Genomic DNA, 10591 nt, shown 5'->3' with positions numbered 1-10591 from the left:
CGCAAGGGATGTGGTGGTGGTGGTGTCGGGAAGGCTGGAGAGCCCCCAGGATGGCTCTTTGGCGGGGGCTGGAGGAGGGGACCCTGGCCTGGCCAAGGCTGCTGTAGGGCCCAGGCGGGGAAGCGCGGGAGAGAGTCGGCGACGGCAGGGGCAACGCTGTGTGCAGGAGTGAGCCCAGCTGGGCCCAGCCCTGGGGGGCCCTGGGCAGGTGGTGGGCGGGCAGGGGAGGGCTCCCCACATCCCTGTCCAGCTGGGCCGGCCGTGACTCTCCAGGCCGAGCACATCTGCGTCACCCTAAGCTGCTCAGGGTCAGCCTGCAGGTCTGGGCGGCCGCGGAGGGGCGTCTTGGGAGCCCAGGTGAGCACCGCTGCTCCGCAGCTCCCAGCCTCTTGACCTCTTCCAGGTGAGTGCCTTGTGACCCCCATGCTGGTTGCCCCCAGATAGTAAATACCTTGGATCTGGAGGGTCACATACAGTCTTCTCCCCCCAGAAGTGGAAAATCCATCTGAGCTCTCTCGGCCAGTCACTGTTCAGGGGTCGCTTGCTGATGCCTGAATTCGGGGAATTAAAGGATAAAGTCAAAGGCAGAAGAAGGAAAGTGATAATAAGAGCAGAAAGGATGGAAGCAGACAGAGCCAGAGCGAGGAGACTTGGAGTCTTGCCTCTGATGGACTCAGGTGACGGGCCGAGCGGGACGGAGCCCAGAGGGACAGTCGGGGCGACAAGAGGACAAAGCCTGAGGGCAACAGGGACCCTGACGATGGTGAGAGGGCGAGGTGGGCGGCGGGGAGGAAAGGGCGAATTCCCAGGAAAATAGTGCAGAAACTGGTCCCAGAAGTCAGAACCCAGGGGTAGTCCTGCAACCACTGAACAAAACGGGCCATGGCTCAACATCTTCCTGCAAAGACCACACCCACCCCAGACAACTTGGGGCAAATCCTACAAAATACACAAGATGGAGGAGATTCCAGTTGGAGAAGACACGCCCCCGAGAATCGAGTGTGGCCAGGGAGACCCTGACATGACGGCGTGGAGGGGCGGTGGGGGTGGAGTGGAGCTCAGCGGTGGTCAGGGTCAAGGGTCAGAGTGGTCAGGGTCGAGGGCAAGCAGGGTCTGTCTCCTGGCCTCCACCCCAGGCCTCCGGACAGCAGGGAGAGGGCCCTGGTCCCCTCACAGTGGCCACCAGCCCGTAGGTGCCAAGCCCCTCCTCCCTTTCCCCGGGCCCCCTGACCTTGACCCCCTCCCCCACCCCAGTGCTCAGCTGGGCCCCCCTCCCGGGGTGCCCGCAGCCCATGGACTTCCCGACTGTGGGCCTCTGCCCTGGTGTCGAGTGGGAGGGGAAGTGACTGCCCATCATGCACCTTTTTCTATTTTTCTGCAGCTGTGGATATAGCTTTTAAAAACCTATTTAAGTTGATTTTGGTAATTTATATTGTCTTAGAACGTTGTCAGTTTCATCAAGAATATCCCATGTACTAACCTGTCACTTTTAATCCTGGCTCTCTGGTCCCCTCTTCTGGGCCCGCACGGTGTCTGGGTTCTCTCGCTCTGTTGATTAGCCTGGTCAGACGTTTGTTTATTTTATTTATTTATTTTGAGGAACCAGCGCTTGGATTTACTTTTGAGTTCCCCCATTTTCCTTGTTTCCAATTCATTAATTCGCCTTTATCTGTACTCCTCGCTCCTGCCTCCCGTGGATTTACTTTATTGTTCTGTTTTCCCTCCTCGTGTCGAATGTTTAGTTCATTTATTTTCTCTCTTGCTCAGTAATAAAAACATTTAAGGTTGTGAATTCTCTGACAACCCCTCCTGAAGCTGGCCCCGGGGATGTGCAGTCTCTCTCCCAACACCTGTAAAATCGTCTGTCACAGCAACTTTCATTTGCTCTCTGACCTAGGAGTTATTTAGGAGAGTAGCTTTGAATTTCCAAATCATCTGGCTTCTTTCTTAGATCCTTTTAGCAATTTTTAGTTTCACTGCATTGGTTTAAATAATGAGGCCTATAAATGTTTCACCGTTTGGAATGTGGTGAGGCATGCTTGCATGTGTGTGCATGTGTGTACCTACGTGCACACATAGGCAAGTGTGCACACCCATGTGCCCACACATGAACCTACGTGCACCCACATGTGTGCACCTGTGGGCCCACGTGTGTGTATGTGTATGCATGGGTTTGTGTGCCTGCCCACGTATGGCCGTATACAGGTGTAATGTGTGTGTGCATGCATGGGTGTGTATATGCACGTGTGGGGCTGTGCCCACGTGCACATGTGTGCATGCACACGTGTAGGGAATGTTATGTGGTTTCTGTCCGGGCGAGGGCTGTCCAGTCAAGGGCGTCCAGGAAGGGACTCAGGCCTTGTCCACCTTCCAGTTTTGTCCACCCGGTCCTGGGTCTCTGGCTGAGGTCTGGGCGCTGGAGCTGGCTTCCCCAGATGCTCACGGCGACATCCCTGATCTCACGCCCGTTGCTGGGTCTCGATGGCCAGGACTGCTTGTTAACAGGCTGAAAAGACACCTTGGAGGCCCCCCCTGCGGGCGGCCTGGGAAGGGCTTGTTGGGGATCCTTGCGCTGGTGGCAGAGGGTGGAGCTCGTCCTGTGGCCCCAGGCCCTCCCTCCAACCCCGAAGACAAGGAGCGGAGTGTGGGGAAGACCTGGGAGATTCACAGAAAGTCCAATTTTATTCCTAGTTTGCTAATGATAAAAAATCATGAACGAACGTTGAATTTTCGTTTATTCATCTGTTGAGATGATCATACGATGTTTCTCCTTTAATCTGTACATGAGTTTTCTAGGGCTGCTGCAACAAATACCACAGACTGGGGGGGGATGCGTTGGGGGCCTCAGACAACAGGCATTTGGTCCCCCCAGTCCTGGGGGCTGCAAGTCCCATTTCAGGATGTGCGTGGGCCTGGGTCCTCCTGAGGTGGCCTCTCCTGGGCGTGCAGACGGCCATCTCCTCCCTGTGTCCTCACATGGTCGTCCCTCTGTGTGTGTCTGTGTCCTAATCTCCTCCTCCTATAAGGACACCAGTCAGATTGGATCAGAGCCCACCCTTGGGACCTCATTTTACATTATTCACCTCTTTAAAGACCCTGTCTCCAATTTTTTTTATTGTGGTAAAATACGTATAACATAACATTTACCACGTTAACCATTAAAAAATTTTTTTTTATTGGGGTATAGTTGATTTACAATGCTGTGTTAGTTTCAGGTGTACAGCAAAGTGAATCAGTTATACCTATACATATATCCACTCTTTTTTAGATTCTTTCCCCATATAGGCCATTACAGAGTATTGAGTAGAGTTCCCTGTGCTCTACAGTAGGCCCTTATGAGTTACCTATTTTATATATAGTAGTGTGTCTATGCCCATCCCAGTCTCCCAATTTATCCCTCCCCCGCTTACCCCCTGGTAACCATAAGTTTGGTTTCTACATCCATGACTCTACTTCTGTTTTTAAGTGCACAGTTCAGTGGCATTAAGTACACTCACGCTGCTGTGCAGCCGTCGCCCTCATCTCCAGAACTTTTCCATCTTCCCAAACTGAGCTCTGCACCCATTAAACGCTAACCTTGCATCCCCCTCCCCCGGCCCCCACCATCTGCTTTCTGACTCTATGGATCTGACTCCTCTAGGGACTCATATAAGTGGAATCACACAGTATTTTTTTTTTAACTGACTTATGTCACTGAGTGTAATGTCCTCAAGTTTCATCCAAGTCGTAGCAGGTGTCAGAATCTCCTTCCTTTTTAAGGCTGAATAACATTCTGTTGTGTGAATGGACACTTGGGTTGCGTCTACCTTTTGCCTGTTGTGAGTAACGCTGCTACTATGAACATGGGGGTACAAATACCCCACTGAGACCCTGCTTTCAGTTCTTTGGAGCGTGTGACCAGAAATGGAATTGCCAGGTTCAGTGGTGACTGTTTAGTTTTTTGAGGAACCTCCACACTGTTCTCCAGCAGCTGCACCATTTCACGTTCCACCAGCCGTGCACAGGGCTCCAGTTTCTCTACTTCCTGGCTGACACTTGTTTTCTGTTGTTTTGGATAGTGGCCATCCTCAGGGAGTGAGGTGGTGCCTCTGGAGTTTGTTTGTTTTCTATTATGTGGCTGGTATTTAACTTACCTGCATCATAGTAGGAAATTTGCTGGAAGTTTATGGCCTGACATATGGCCAATTTTTATAGATATTCCACCTGTGCTTGAAAAGAATATATATTCTGAAGGTGTAGTGTTCCATATATGTCTGTGAGATCTAGGTTTGTTGTACAAATCTTTATCCTTATTGAATTTTTTTGTCTACCTGATATATCAAGTATTGATAGCTGTGTTAGATTCTACGATAGCCAAATTGTCTATTTCTCCTTGTAGTTTTGTAGGTGCATTCATGTTTAGAATTATATATTTCTGTTGAGTTGAATCTTTTTTTTTTTTTTTTTTGTGGCACGCGGGCCTCTCACTGTTGTGGCCTCTCCCGTTGCGGAGCACAGGCTCCGGACACGCAGGCTCAGCGGCCATGGCTCACGGGCCCAGCCGCTCTGTGGCATGTGGGATCATCCCAGACCGGGGCACGAACCCGTGTCCCCTGCATCGGCAGGCGGACTCTCAACCACTGCGTCACCAGGGAAGCCCGAGTTGAATCTTTTATGGTTGCAAGTTAACCCTCTTTGTCTCTACTGATCATTTTGATTAAATTCTATTTTGTGTAATATTAAAATGGCTATAATGTCTTTCTTTTGGTCGCCATGTTTACCATTTTTGATGCCCTTCATTCCTTCCAGCAGATCTGAGTTTCCACTGGATATCATTTGTCTTCAGCCTGAAACCCCCCCTTTAGCATATGTTGTAATTGGGTATGATGGCTCAGCTTTCATTTATCTGAAAATATCTTCATTTTGCCTTTATTTTTGAAGGATAGTTTTGCCATACATGGAATTCTAGTTTGCCTCGTTCCTTCTTTAAAGAAACAATTCCATTGTCTTCGGGCTTGCATAGTTTTTGGTGAGAGGTCAGAAGTGATTTTATTGTTGAATCCCTGTAAGTGATGTTTCTTTCTTTTTTTTTTTTTTTTCTGGACGTGTTTGAGATTTTCTCTTTAGTTTTGGCTTTCAGCAGTTGACCACATCTAGGAATCGTTTTTCTTTGTATTTATCTTGCACGGTCGCTGCTGTTTCAGCCAGCTTCTGAACTCAGTGGGTTGTTAGATTTTTTGCTGTAGTCTTCTCTCTTCTGCCCTCTGGGCCTCCAGCTCCATGCCTGTTAGACACTTGATAGTTTGGACTGTTTGACCAAGCCCGCTGACCCCCCACCGCTGCAGGCAGACCCACCGTGCCAGACAGGCACCCACCCTGGTGCCCGTGAGGAAAGGCTCGTCTCTCTGTGCAACTCAATTCTTCAAGCTGCCCTGCAGGCGCTGCTTTTCCTGCATCCTTGGCTTTAATGGGATGAGTTTTCTTGTCGGGAGCCGAGGGTTTCAACATCCTCTGCATTCTGACCAGAAGCGGACGTCACTGGGTGTATATTTTTACATCCTTTTGTGTTAAATCTTTCAGTAGCCTTGTATGTTAGGTCTTTGGTGAACAGACCAGAGTGTTTTTTTGGTTTTTTTTTTTTTTTTTTTTTTGCGGTACGCGGGCCTCTCACTGTTGTGGCCTCTCCCGTTGACGCGCAGCCTCAGCGGCCATGGCTCACGGGCCCAGCCGCTCCGCGGTATGTGGGATCTTCCCAGACCGGGGCACAAACCTGTGTCCCCTGCATCGGCAGGCGGACTCTCAACCACTGTGCCACCAGGGAAGCCCCAGAGTGGTTTTCTTAATCCCACCTCCAGCTTTACCTAGAGAATTAGGTGCTTTTTCACTTATTGTAAGTCTTCGGTCACTGGATTCTGTGGCTTCTCCCTCTCCTGGTCGTGATGTTATGAGTTCTGTTTCTGCTCTGTAAGTGGATGCCCCGCCGTCATAATGAGCATCCTTACCTCACAAAGTCTGAAGCTCACTCAGGTCTTTGCCTCCCCCCAACACCAGGACCTTGGTCACTTTAATTCCGGCCCTGCCCTCTTGGCTTTCTGTCCTCTTCTTGTGCACGGGCAGCCTCGTTTTACCCGCAGGACGTTGACAGTCCTGTCATGTGCTGTCAGTGGCTGTGGGTCTCCCCACATATGTCCCACCCCGATGGCTCTTCCTTGCCCTTTGCACAGCACATGTTTCCTCGGGGTCACCCTCTGTCCTGCCGCCGGGGCTTCTCCAAGGAAACTTGCAAGCAGCCGGCTTCCCTCGGTGGGCCATCTAGCCACAGCATACCCACCATCTGTGGAGCCCGATGGAAGTGTGGGTGCGGCCCACGGTCGGCGTGAACCCAGGAGGCGGGGGTCATGGGGTGCCTCAGAGGCTGCCCTCTGCTCAGTTAAGGCCCTTTCAGCTCAGGGGAACTTTCTCTGGGTCCTGCATGTGCCCTGTCCTGGGACTCCTCCCCAGGGAGCTCCCCTTCAGCTGGGAACTCGCTCCAGGAACAAGAAACCACAGTGACAGATGACAAATGAGACCCCACAGCATTGCACGGACTGCAGTGGAGAGAGCATGCTGTGGCACCCGGGATGAACACCAGCCCTGCTGCTCCCGGGGCCAGACCAGGGACATGTGGGGTGACAGAGACGCTTGCTGTGGGTGCCGCCGTGTGGGAGGGTCATGCCGTCTGCACCTGCGCAGCCAGGAGCTCCCTGGGGCGAGGCTATGGGGAGCCCGGGCAGGCACAGGTGGGCGGGCACAGGTGAGGGGGCTGGGGCCAGGCAGATGCAGCGGCCACAGGACCAAAGCCTTCCCTCTCCAGTATTATTATTTTAAAAGTCTTACACAATTAATTGCAAACATCTTTTTACTGTTAGTGTATGAGATTTACTGATTTAGGTACTAATTTCATATATTACTATACATCCAAGTTATCTCATTGTCTTTTTTCTTTTAAATATGGAACGATTCACGAATTTGCGTGTCATCCTTGCGCAGGGACCATGCTAATCGTCTCTGTATCCTTCCAATCTAATTGTCTTTTTGAAACTTGCTTTGAGGTGAAATTCACATGACATAAAATTAACCATTTTAAAGTGGCAGTTACTACATTGACAGGGCTGTGCAGCCACCATCTCCATCCAGTTCCGAGGCATTTCACCCCGTGGCCCCAAAGAAACCCCCTACCCTTGGCCATCACCCCACCAACCTGCTCTGTTTCTGTGGATTTACCTATTCTGGACATTTCACGAAAATGGAATCGTACATCAGGGCCCTTTGTGCAGGAGAGGAAGAGGCCTCGGGAGGCGGGGGATGGGTCCTGGGCTGAGTGTCCCCACGAGATCAAGGCTCAGCAACGGCAGCCCTCGGGCCAAACTCAGTGTCTGGCTGTTTCCGAAGCAAAGTGCATCAGGCGGCAGAGGTGAGCAGGGGCAGCAGAGGCTGCCTGGCCCACAACAGGGAAATGCTGCCTCTGGTGCTTTATGGAATCTGCGGACCCCATGGTTGGCACGCAGTTCTCCCAGTCACCCAGCCCCGCCACCGATGCCTGGCTGGATGCGTGGCCGCCACCAGCCTGGTTGTGGTGCTTGCTGTCGACAGAAGGACACAGGGTGCTGGACCAGGGTGGGAGGTCCAGGGCCCGGCCTGGATCTGCAATGTGTCCCCCGGGAGCCCCAGTTCTTTGGGCCCCAGCGTAGCATCTGTCCAATGGGGATTGACGCCCATTCTCCTGGCTTCCTGGGAGTACGGCCAGACTGCCATGCACCCACCTTGTGGGTGCAGCTCGGCTCAGGGCGGCTGGCAGGGGTGGCTGATGCCCTTGTGCGTGAGGCGTGGGTCCTCTGTCCTGCCATCCTGGCACAGACCTCCACCAGCCCTGGCAGGTGGGCGGCAGAACACCCTGTCCGTTAACAGATACCAAGGGCTCCTACTTCAGGGGTGTTGGGGACACAGGGGACAGGGAGTCCTCACTCAGGCCCAGGGCCTGGCTTCACCTCCCAGCATGGTACCTCCTCTGTCTGAATGGACCCGGGGCATGAGGGCGAGGCGGACTGACCGGGGCAGGGGGTTGAGCGGCCATGGTTTTTGCCCCTCTGTCGTGGTTTTGGCCTTTGGTGGGGGGGCCCTGATCTCAGAGCTGCCTTGGGTGGCCCAGGTGGGTCTGTGTGGTGAGGACAGCCACGGCAGCCCTGGGACTACCAGGGACTCAGGGCTGGCTCCCCCTTCCTGGGGGGCTGGCTTGGGCCTGAGACACTTGCTCTGGGAGCCCCCAGTATGCCCTTCATGAAAGCCGGGTGTGGGCAGGGCTGCCCTGGGCGTCGGGCTCCCGTCTGCCAAGGGTCTGCTCTGTGCTGGGCCCAGGAGGTTCTCCACGCCGGGCCAAGGCCACGCTACAGGGACTGCGGGGGAGACTGCAGGTGGACCTGACAGATGACAGGCCAGTGCACAGAGGGGCCTCTGCGGGGGTGGAGCCTGTGGCCTGGGGGGCTTTGTCCCTTCACGGGTCAGGGAGGGAGAGGCTGAGCCTCACCTTGCCAGGCAGTGTCTGCCACCTAGGGCTCCCCGGCCCATCCCACCCACCCTCCGCAGCCCTCCGGACCCGGCTCAGAGACCCCAGACCAGGGCAGGGAGGGGCAGGGCTGCCCCAGGGCTCTGCAGCCATACAAGGCCCCCTCCCAGCCAGGGTTCTGCTGCAAACGGCCCCTGAGATGCTCACTGTGCAGCCGGTGATGCCCCAACTGCTCACACTTGGATGTGGGTGGGCCCAGAGCAGCTGGGATCGCAGGCCGGGGCCGGCAGGAGCACCTCCCTCCCCATTCTCCTGAGGGTGTGGACTGGGGCCGAGGGCCCGAGGGGAGCAGCTGCGCGTGGGCATCGCAGTGTGACTGCACAAGCTGGGCGGGGGTCTTGGATTGAGGCCTGTTTCTCAGCTTGAAGCCTGAGGGTCCAGACGCTGGACGCTCTCAGTGTGTGGGGCTAGGGGTCCTGGCCTCACGGGGTGACCGGGATGCTTGTGCAGGAATTGGAGGATGGATGCTCACCTTCTCCCCACAGCTGGCAGGGCCAGGTGGCCCTAGACCGAGGCAGTGGCAGCTCTGCCCAGAACTCAGCCCCACCCCCTTGATCCCCAGCTGCCCTCTGGCTGGGCCTCTGGGGTGCATGGTCCAGGCCCAAAAAGGGACTCTACTTCCACTGGCCGGCTCCTGGAGGTCCCTGGTCACTCACCCTGTGGCTGGGTGGTCCTGCGGTGGCCGGAGGCTCCACCTGCACTGCCCCTGGCGGTCGCTGGGTGGCAGCAAAGATTGCCCCTGGCAGTGGCTGCAACCTCAGCCTGCCCGGCATGTGGGCAAGCCTGCGGGGGGCGTGTGGGGGGTGGAGGGTGGTCTGGAACCTGGGGTGGGAGTGGAGGTGGCGCAGACCCTGGGGCCCCAGGTGTGGTGGCGATGGTGTACCCCTGTCAGTCCCCCCACTTCAGTGTCCTCAGGGCTTCTGGTGGCTCCTTCTACTTCCCAGAGAGGGCTGAGTCCAGGAAGGGGATCAATGCTGTTCCCCAAAGAGCACTGGCCACCCTGGGGAGTGTGGACAAGATGAGATGCCCCCTCCCCAGGGAGGCCAGCCATCCAGGAGGCTTGTCAGGAGTGCAGGAGCCCAGGATCGGATGGGGCAGGGTGAGCTGTGGGTGTGGCCCCAGGGCTTACTGAATCCAGCGCTGGTCACTGGACACTGCAATTTACAGATGGGGCTCTGAGCCCAGAGAGGGTGCGGGACTCGCCTAAGGCCAAAGAGCTCACACAGCCGAATCCCCCGGGGGCCACTCCACGGTGGGTGGGTTGCCAGGGGGAGCCCGGGGAAATTGAGGTTCAAGCCCCAGGCTCCCACCAACCTGCTGTGTGACCTTGGGAGCAGCCACCCCACTGAGTGGAGACCCTGGGAGGGACTGCTGCTGGGACCAGCGCCCAAAGGCTGAGGGCCTGAGACCCCCTTTTCCTGGACTCCCCCCCTCACTCCCCCTCTCTCCACGTCCCGGCCTCGGCCTGGCTGCAGCTCTTGGCTGCTTGGCCCAGCCTAGACCCTGGCTCTGTCTGGCCAGTGAGTTTGGCGCAGGTGATGATGGGAGGACAAGTATGTGACCCAGGCCCGATGGGGGTGGATGGGAGGGGTGGAGGGCGGGGTGGGCCCCTCAGGGTCCCTCGGTCTGGGGCCCCTGGCACCATCGATCCTGCAGTTATTGGAGAAGTGATGTCGGCACGTACCTCTCCTGGGAAACATGTGTGTCTGCAGACATTTCACCTGAACCAACTGTCACCGGTGCAGGGAATTAGTCAAGAACAGTGCCACCTGCTGAGCAGCTGCCATGGTCTCAGCAGTGCCCTGGGGTCAGAGGTGGAGCTTGTGTCCCCTCCACCTACTGGGCCAGGTGGGCCCTTCATCCCCGGTACTTGGCCCACGGGGACCTGGGTAGCTGGGCACACAGGGCAGGCTGGGGTGGGCTTCCCGGCCGGGCACTGAGCAGGAGGCCTGGTGGGGCGGGAGGTAACAGCTGGGTCGGGGGGACCCTCAGGGGCTTGGGGCCTAACAG

Source organism: Hyperoodon ampullatus, assembly GCF_949752795.1.
Source record: "Hyperoodon ampullatus genome assembly, chromosome: 1".
NCBI lineage: Eukaryota > Metazoa > Chordata > Mammalia > Artiodactyla > Ziphiidae > Hyperoodon > Hyperoodon ampullatus.
The sequence above is the reverse complement of the archived record's forward strand: the minus strand, read 5'-3'. Positions refer to the sequence as shown.